This window comes from Zea mays, chromosome 1 (assembly GCF_902167145.1).
Source record: "Zea mays cultivar B73 chromosome 1, Zm-B73-REFERENCE-NAM-5.0, whole genome shotgun sequence".
Classification (NCBI taxonomy): Eukaryota; Viridiplantae; Streptophyta; class Magnoliopsida; order Poales; family Poaceae; genus Zea; species Zea mays.
In genome coordinates, this window is record NC_050096.1 from 199230853 (window position 1) to 199240967 (window position 10115).

At 53.5% G+C, this 10115-nt stretch overlaps 1 pseudogene; it reads left to right on the forward strand.

The window, feature by feature from the left end:
* LOC109941916 (uncharacterized) overlaps window positions 1-6641 on the forward strand; it is a 30934-nt pseudogene extending 24293 nt beyond the window's left edge.
* The last annotated feature ends 3474 nt before the right edge of the window (window positions 6642-10115 follow it).

The window sequence follows — 10115 nt, forward strand, 5'->3', positions numbered from 1 at the left end:
AATCAGGTACTAGGCTTACCGATTTACCATATTTCTCGGCATGTGCTTAGTACGTTCAAACGCTTGACACAGGTATCCGCACGTTAATCCTTATGCCATTTTCCATCTCGTAAACAACCAATCCCCATGGATTGTTGTCCACCCACTAGTATCATGACAGTGTGAAAGTGGGTACAATCAATTTCCTGATCTCGCGCGAGTGCTAGAAAAATCACTCGTCTTCTACCGAGATCCTAATTAAATAAAGCAACTACTCGACCTGTCATACTAGTATTCATTTCAAAAGGATTTCCTGAGATCATGAAACTAGGGTTTCAAACAATTCCTACACCTAAGTGCACAATCAATCCTACAATCATTAAGTGAAGTAAAATAGCATAAGTAACAGGTTATGCATAAGACCGGGGCTTGCCTTCCAAAGCAGTGGCAGGCAGGTCCTCTGGTGCAGGCTCGGGTGCTGGATCTGGGGCTACCTCCTGAGCAGCTCCTTGCTCCGGCACGAGGATGTACTCTCCGTCAGCAAGATTACAGTCTATCGAAATGCAATGAACATGTATGTCTTGATTATGCAGGATTCAATAATATTATGCTAAAGAGAACTAGGTTAAGAAGTAACTTAGGGTTTCTTAGTTATGCGAGGCTTCCAGTGGGTTAGGCTTATTACTCTTTAGGCTTGGGTTTTCAGTGAATATAACATAGTGGATTGGTATTGTCTGGATACATTTTAGTGGACAAATTTACAAAGGTTTTAGGATGACATTAATTTACATTATTCATCTTCCTTTCTTTAATTTCCAATTAGGGTTTCTAGTGTAGGTTGAACTACGACAGTGTTTTAATAATTTCCAAAAATTCTGTAAAAATTACAGTGGGTTGTCATTTGCTATTCTAACTTGTTTTAAGAATTTGAGGCTTAAAGTATAAAGGCTAGGCTTTAAACAAAAATAACAATAGTTAGGCAAAATGGGCCACTTTCCACTACACCTCTTAGTTAGGGGTAGGTTCTGTCCTAAAGGTTATTTTTGCTGGCATCCCATAGTAATAATAGGCCTCTGTGCTAAAAATCACAGAAAACTAAGGGGTGGTTATTTAGTTATGATTTTCTTAAGTTTAATGTCAAAAAGGCTCTTTCTACTACATTATTATTTGAAAAATGTCAAACAGCAGATTTCATATTTTTCCCAAATTCTCCTTAATAAAACATTAGTTATCCCAAGGGTGGGGGTGTTTTTACCTTGGGGTTATTTTTGTAGAGTTTTTCTAAGTTTCACTTGTTTTATTAAAACAAAAAGGATCCTACTTATTTTATACTAAAACAGGGTATGATATATTTTTCCAGTGAACTATATTGAATAAGTATCCTAACAGCGGCTCTGAGCCGTTTCATCTCGCGCCTCGGCGAAAGAGGCCTACCTCTGTACCGCCTCTTAAGGAAGACCGAGCGCTTCACTTGGACCCCCAAGGCCGAGGAAGCCCTCGGGAACCTAAAGGCGCTCCTTACAAGCGCGCCCATCTTGGTGCCCCCCGCTGTCGGAGAAGCCCTCTTGATCTACGTCGCCGCTACCACTCAGGTGGTCAGCGCCGCGATCGTGGTCGAGAGACGAGAAGAGGGGCACGCATTGCCCGTCCAGAGGCCGGTCTACTTCATCAGTGAGGTACTGTCCGAGACCAAAATCCGCTACCCGCAAATTCAGAAGCTACTGTATGCGGTAATTCTGACGCGGCGAAAGTTGCGACACTACTTTGAGTCTCATCCGGTGACTGTGGTGTCATCCTTCCCCCTAGGAGAGATCATCCAGTGCCGAGAGGCCTCGGGTAGGATTGCAAAGTGGGCGGTGGAGATCATGGGCGAGACAATCTCGTTCGCTCCTCGGAAGGCCATCAAGTCCCAAGTTTTGGCGGACTTTGTGGCTGAATGGGTCGACACCCAGCTTCCAGCAGCTCCGATCCAACCGGAACTCTGGACCATGTTTTTCGACGGGTCGCTGATGAAGACAGGAGCGGGCGCGGGCCTGCTCTTCATCTTACCCCTCGGGAAGCACCTCCGCTACGTGCTGCGCCTCCATTTCCTAGCGTCCAACAACGTGGTCGAGTACGAGGCTCTGGTTAACGGGTTGAGCATCGCCATCGAGCTAGGGGTCCGGTGCCTCGACGCTCGTGGCGACTCGCAGCTTGTCATCGACCAAGTCATGAAGAACTCCCATTGCCGCGACCCGAAGATGGAAGCCTACTGCGACGAGATTCGGCGCCTGGAGGACAAGTTCTACGGGCTCGAGCTCAACCACATCGCCCGACGATACAACGAGACTGCGAACGAGCTGGCTACGATAGCCTCGAGGCGGACAACGGTTCCTCCGGACGTCTTCTCCCGAGACCTACATCAACCCTCCGTCAAGACCGACGACACGCCCGAGCCTGAGAAGGCCTCGGCTCAGCCCGAGGCACCCTCGACCCCCGAGGGTGAGGCACTGCGCGTCGAGGAAGAGCGGAATGGGGTCACGCCTAATCGAAACTAGTAGACCCCGTACCTGCAATATCTCCACCGAGGAGAGCTACCCCTCGACAGAGCCGAAGCTCGGCGACTGGCGCGGCGCGCCAAGTCGTTCGTCTTGGTGGGTGACACAAAGGAGCTCTACCACCGCAGCCCCTCAGGCATCCTCCAGCGATGCATATCCATCGCCGAAGGTCAGGAGCTATTACAAGAAATACACTCGGGGGGCTTGCGGTCACCACGCGGCACCTCGGGCCCTCGTTGGAAACGCCTTCCGACAGGGTTTCTACTGGCCAACCGCGGTGGCCGATGCCACTAGGATTATACGCACCTGTCAAGGGTGTCAATTCTACGCAAGGCGAACGCACCTACTGTAACACCCTGAATTTGGGGTGTAAAATTTCTTTTCTAATATCCACCAAATTCAGGTGTTACCCTCTTAACATCCTTCTTTTCTAATCTTTTTCCAAATAGTGGGGAGTTATTTTGTTTTATATATGTAAGCCTACTAAAATAAAACCTTAGAGGTGCTTGAGTGTTGCATTCATGCTGAAGCATATATTTTGTTTGAATTAATTTGAAAATCCAATTTACGAATTCGATCTTATGAAGAAAAATCTCATTCTACAAAAATAACTAATTGCTAAAATAAGGTTTTAATAATTCTAGTTTATAATGGTAATCATGGTAATAAACCTTTCATTGAAGTGTTTGTTCATTTGGAATGATTTTTGGAATGCTCATTTTGAATATTGAATATCATCTCTTCTTAAATGAAAATTCACATAAATAATATATTTAGTCCAAGAACTAATATGTTATTTATAAAAAATTTTGGTTTGATTCTTAGGGATTTTATGATTATTTAAATACGTATTTCGAAATTTGAAATAAAAAGGAAATAGAAAAAAAAAGGAAAACACAAAACCCTAACTAAACTGGCCCATTAGGCCCAGCCGACCGCCCCTCACCTCCACTCCTGCCGCCTCTCACTGGCAAGCGGGCCCCACCAGCGCCTCCTTCTCCCTTCTCCCCTGGTTCTTCCCAGCCGCCGCCACGCCCAGCTCGCACGCGCGCGCAGCCGCTCGTCCAACCGCTGGTGCACTGCTCTCCCTCCGCGCACTCCTCGCCGCACCCTAGCGCGCGCAGTAGGAGCGCCGCCACCTCGCCCATGGGCGCAGCCGCGTGCTCGCCCTGCAGCCCGCGCGGGCCATGGCCCCGGCGGGGAGCCCCTCGGGCCCTGCTCGCGGTGCGCCGCCGTGCCACAGCCATGGCTGAGGCCCTTCCCCGACGAGCTCCCTAGGCTGGCGCGCGAGCCCGACCTCGTCCTCGGCGCGGCCAGCCGGCGGCTCGCCCAGCGCGCGCGGCAGCAGGCGCGGCTAGCCCGCGCGGTCGGCGGCCAGCGGCCCATGGCGCTCAGCCAACGGCTCTCAGCCAGCGTGGCACGGCGGCCAGACCCAGCCAGCCCTAGCCGCAGCAGCCCCGTGCGCGGCGCGGCTCCCTGCCCAATGCAGCGGCGTCGTGGTCGGCCCTTGCCGACCCGTCCGGAGCTCACGTCGCGTCGACCGCCGAAGCTCCATGTGTCGTCGTCCGTGCTCCCACTGGTGTTCATCGTTGTGAGGTGAAGCCCGTCGCTTACCCCCCCCCCCCCCTCTCCCATGCCCTTCCCTGCGCTTGCCATGGTCGGCCCCGATCGAGCCCATTGCGGTGGCGAGGCTCCGCTGTCGAGCCCCTCGCACGCCGCCATATGTCCAACCGTCGCTGCGCCTCCGATCCACCGACGACCAGCACCCTCTCCGGGCGAGTCCGAGGTTGTGTCCCCGCGCGCGGTGGTCAGCAGCCCCTGCCCTCCCCTTCGTGCACGAGTCCGCAGCTCAGCCGACCGGGGCACGGTCCCTAGGAGCTCGACGCCAAGCCCCCGCTCTCCTGCCCGTCGTTACCCTCCCCGTCCCTCGGCCAGCGAAGTTGTCCCTGCGCTAAGCCTCGACGTCGCCGGTTCGGAGTGGTCGTTGCGCAACCTGCGCACCCTCGATCCAACTCTTGTACGCGTCGTTCGTTGTTCGTCGTCTAGTCATACACGTACCCTCGCTCGTCGGGTTGGGAGCACGCGTCTACCCCTACGCACGGCCCCCGCATGGTGCGATTCGCCAAACCACGCGCACTGCAGCCCCAAACACCTCCTCACAGCTAGCGCGCACTCGCTTTCGCATATGTGCGGCACGTCGTTGGGACTCTGACGACGTCCGTCTACCTTTCCATCTACCCCCCTAGATTCGTTCGTCTACCCCCCCCCCCCCCCCCCCCCCCCCGCGTGCGCGCATTCGCGCTGCTCGCCTCGCTGTTGCCCGCTCTGCGCGTGCTATGTCGTCGTGCTGTGCTTGCCGGGTGCCCTCGCTCGGTCGGGTGAGCTGTCGTGCGCTGTTGTAGCCATCGCCCTCGTGCGCCGTTTCACGCTGTCCTCGTGTTATGTAATATTTTGATTATGGTAGCCCACACCAATTAGTCATTTCTTGTGTAGTATAAACGCATCATCTATTTAGTCTTTCTCGCCTGTCGCGCGCGCTTGCGCGCGTGATGTGCTTGTGGTCGCGTGCTGTTTCACGTATCGTTCGCGCTGTCGTGCTGTTTCGCGCATAGTAAACTTACCTGGCTTAGAATCTCTCAAGCTAATTATATTACTTATTTATTTGATAGTTGTTAGTGTAGCCGATTAATCAAACCAAATAGTGGATATAGTTTATAATTGGTAAGGTCGAATTAATTGTTAGCGTTAATACTTGTTTAGCGTAAACACGATATTTTCCCGACCGTCGCTTCGAGTTCGACATTTCTTTCCCTCACGTGACCATAGAATCGAGCTGTATTTTATGCTGCATGTTTTTATAACATTTTATCTTGTATGGTGTAATGTTCTTATGCATTTATATATGCTTGTTTGCATGTGCTTGTTCGTCTTCGCTTCGCGTGGTGATGAGATCGCGATTCGTTTCCTGAGCTTCGAGGGATCAAAGATCGAGCTTCGGCGACCAGGTGATCAAGTTCTTTGAGTTCTACGAGGTAGAAGACACTGAGCATCTGTTTGGTGAAGGCAAGTGTCCTCTGACCCATTATGTCCCATTTACTTTATAATACACTGTCCCGCATACTATGAACAACCTAAGGATGTACTAGCTTTCTATTTACCTGGTCCTTGATTACCTTTTGGGTTACTATGGTTAGCTTCATGCTAGCGCTTTACTTTAATCAACGAACATGATGAAATACAATGATGATACTATGGTTTTATTCTGGATATGATGATTTACTTGTGACATTTAAGGGGGCTCGAGCGGTTTCTCGAGTGCCTCTCCGTAAGGACCTGTTCGTTGAGAGACCACCCGGGATAACAGTGCAACCATGAGGGTGAAATGGGATGCCCTTAGCTAATTAATTAGAGGAACTAGAGGTGTAGTTGCTTCGCCGTCGTGCCGTCAATGGGGTCCAGGCACAGTGCTTGCTCTGCCGAGGCTGGGTGCCGAGGTCCTTTCGTTTTGCTTTTGTTAGTCACCCTCCTGCGGGGAGGAGTACTGTGTTTATCAAACTGGAGAAACCTAACGGGCGGCTATGACCTCTAGGGAATCTTTGTAAAAGCTACGTAGTGATACCCTGCCGGACCACCTAGGAAGTGATCAATGGGGAGTCATGATCCCCGGGCAAAACGGGAATCACGGCTCATGGGTAAAGTGTGCGACCTCTGCAGAGGGTAATGAAACTGATATATCAGTCGTGCTCACGGTTAAGAGCGGCCTTGGGATCCTCTTTGATTAGAGATACAGATGGTTCGAGATACAATGGTTCTACTAATGTTTTTGGTTCGATGATGATATTGATGTTTCCTCGAGGAGGAAATGGTTCATGGGTTGGTTATATGATAAAACTTGGCTTACACTCATAATAAATACTTGACCAACTAAAAGCAACTGCTTGAGCTTAACTCCACATAAAGCTAGTCCACCTCAGCCAAACGGGACATTTGCTGAGTACGTTGATGTGTACTCACCCTTGCTTTCACAAAACACCAGGTTGCCTTTGGTGCAATCTATGCTCAGGTAAAGAAGGCGTCGAGGCGGATCTCCAGGAGTTCCAGGACGTCGACGAGTTCGAGGATTAGGCTAGCGACCTCCCCCAGTCAGCTGCCTGTGGTTGGTTGTTTACGTTGGCTACGTTTCGATTCTGCGTACTTTGATTTATATTATGTAAATGACTCTAGTCTGTAATATTATTACTTACTCTTTATTGTAATTTGAAGCATTGTGCTATGATGAGTCATTTATGTAATCGCTGTGTACATGAATTTCTGATCCTGGCACGTACATGGTTCTCATTTGGTTTACCTTCTTAAACCGGGTGTGACACCTACCCGCTCAGGCCCTGCAAACAATACCCATCACCTGGCCGTTTGTTGTGTGGGGTCTGGACCTCGTCGGTCCCTTGCAGAAGGCACCCAGGGGCTACACGCACCTGTTGGTCGCCATCGACAAATTCTCCAAGTGGATCGAGGTCAGACCCCTAAACAGCATCAGGTCCGAACAGGCGGTAGCGTTCTTCACCAACATCATCCATCGCTTTGGGGTCCCGAACTCCATCATCACCGACAACGGCACCCAGTTCACTGGCAGAAAGTTCCTGGACTTCTGCGAGGACCACCACATCCGGGTGGACTGGGCCGCCGTAGCTCACCCCATGACGAATGGGCAAGTAGAGCGTGCCAACGGCATGATTCTGCAAGGACTCAAGCCACGGATCTACAACGATCTCAACAAATTCGGTAGGTGGGGGACTTGGTGCTTTGGCTACGACAAGACGCCCGAGAGCGCCACAAGCTCACACCTCCCTGGGAAGGGCCGTTCATCATCACCAAGATTTTGAAGCCCGGAACATACAAGCTGGCCAACAGTCAAGGCGAGGTCTACAGCAACGCTTGGAACATCTGACAGCTACGACGCTTCTACCCTTAAGATGTTTTCAAGTCGTTCATATAACTCGTTTACATACACAAATAAAGTCTAACCATCAAGGAAGGCCCCAGCCTTGCCTCGGCAAAGCCCGACCCTCCCTCAGGGCTAGAAGGGGAGTACCCCCTCTGCGTCAAAATTTTCCTCGGAAAAAGTCTTTCTGCCAGAACATCTTTCGTGCTTTTTGACTACTTCGATAGTGGGATCCTGAAAACGACGGAGTACACGTAAGAGGCAAGGTCGACCGAGCCGAGGGACTCCTACGCCTCCGGGATACGGATACCTCACTCATCACCTTCTGCGATAAGTAACTCACGCTCGGATAAGCAATTCTGCCGACCGAACAAGTCTTAACGCTCGAAAACTTTTCTGCCGAAACGATTTGTTGTGCCTTCTTGACTATATCGATAACAGAATCCTACGGACGATTAAGAGTACACGTAAGCGGCAAGGCCGACCGAGCCGAGGAACTCCTACGCCTCCGGGATACGGATACCTCACTCATCACCGTCCGCAATAAGTAACTCTCGCTCGGATAAACAATTCTATTACCGACGAACAGGTCCTGATATTCGAAACAAGGGGAAAAGAAACGCAGCTTTACAACACGACGACGGTATGTTTGGGCCTCGGCGGCCGCAAAAAACATACGCAGGCTACAGATAAACTGTTCCTGTAGGATCAGACATCAGTAAGGGGAGCAGCAGCACCCTCGGCGTCGACTCCGCCTTCGGCGAAATCCGACCCGGCCTCGGACGACGACACGGTCGGAGGATCTCCACCTCGAAGGAAGATGTCGGCACCACGCCTGGGTCATCGCCGCCAGGGCCTCCTCCAGGAAACCGACCCAAGCAGACGGTCGGACCGACCGCTCCGTAGCCTCAGCCAGCCGTCCCCCAGGGACACCGGCCCGGCTCATGGCCTCGGCAGCCCGACTCCAGGGTTGGTCCCGCCAGTGGACGACCCGGCCAGGCTCCGGCCGCCGCTGCTACGCCTCCTCGGCCTGGGAAGTCCCCTGCTCCTGGGCCGACGAAGTTTCTTCTCCAGCCGACTCCGCCTCTGTCCATGCTGACACCGCTGCCTCCGGCTTCGACTCATCGCAGAGCAGCCGAGGGTTCCTTCACTAAGCAAGAGAAGCCTCGAGCGGCAAGGCCGATCGAGCCGAGGGACTCCTACGCCTCCGGGATACGGATACCTCACTCGTCACCTTCCGCACGAGGCAACTCACGCTTGATTAAGCGGTCCAGCTAGCCGACAAGCGAGTCTGGTGCTTGAAAGGAGGAAGAAACACGGCTTTACGCCCAAATACCTCGATGTTCATGCCCCGACAGCCGCAATGAACAGACACCGACACTCAAGGTGCCATTACAGACGGAACTCCGGTTCCACCCCCGCGGGTACGAACAACCCCCCACATTTGAGGGCCTGCTGGACGACAAAATCCCAGGTGGCTCGCCGCCGCCCACTCCGGCAGCAGCGACAACGACCTCCGCTCCGAGCGGCCAAACAGCAGCAGCGATGACCTCAGGGCAGGCGCTGCTGCGATAAGGCCCTCGCCCACGCCCCCACTCGAGGGGCGACGACAAGCTATCAAAGCCAAAGAGCCGGAGGCCTAGAGCGCAGATGGTGGCAGCGATCTCGTCGGCGACGAGGACTTCTTCAGCCGCCACCACCTCAGCACCGACGACGGCAGCCATCTGCCCACCGGCAGATCCCCACTTGGGTCCTCCCGGACGGGCGAGCACCGACCTCCGCGCATAGGCGTCGTACCGGAGCAAGGGCAGGACAGCCCAAGAACACGAATGCCACCCTAGCAGCGCGCGACGTCTTGGGCGGTCCCCTTGTGTGTGCGGCGCAACAACTGCCCGTACGGCGGGCAGATAGCCGCACTCCGCCCAGCGGTGGGAGGTGGCACCGGAAGCTGCGCCAGAGCCAGCGAACCGGGCATGCTGGAGCTGACGACGCTTGTGGCCGATCGGCCCCGCGTTGTCGAAGTCCCCCCCCCTGCTAGGCCGGTGAGCGCCTTCTCCCCTGAATGCTGAAGGAGGAGGTGGCCCATTGGCTCATACGGGAGGTAGAGCTCCGGCTCAGCTCGCCCTTCGCCCCAGCAAGGATGATGAAGATCCTTGAAGCTGTGGGCGGGGCAGAGGCCGCAGCCCGGCTTGCTTCTCCTCACCATCAAACTGGTGGTCACCGTCTTGGGTGACCATCAGCGAGGGGATGCAGCCGGGCTGCCTGATGAAAATCCTTGAAGCCGAGCGATGGCTGAAAGGTACCAACTTCCGCGAAGTTGCACTCCTCCAACAACAGCAAGACAAAAGCAACGCAGGCGCTCCCCATCCGGGGGCTCGGAAGGTGGAAGGGTGCAATGCATAAGGGGAGTGCGAAGGCATGGCTGCCATCCAAGGGGTCGCCCCCTTTTTAAAGGCGACTCTCCCCACTTGCGTCCTCAGCCATCACGGACTGAGTCTTCACCAACATGCTCCAAGGTCCTCCCCCTACGACACGGGGGCTGGGTCCCACGCGTCATGCAAGCTGGCCCAGGACAGAAGGAGCCAAACCGCCACGCGCGGAGCGCGTAACTGCCCAGCGGTTACAAGCACTCCTCCACTTTCGCCCAGACCAGCGGG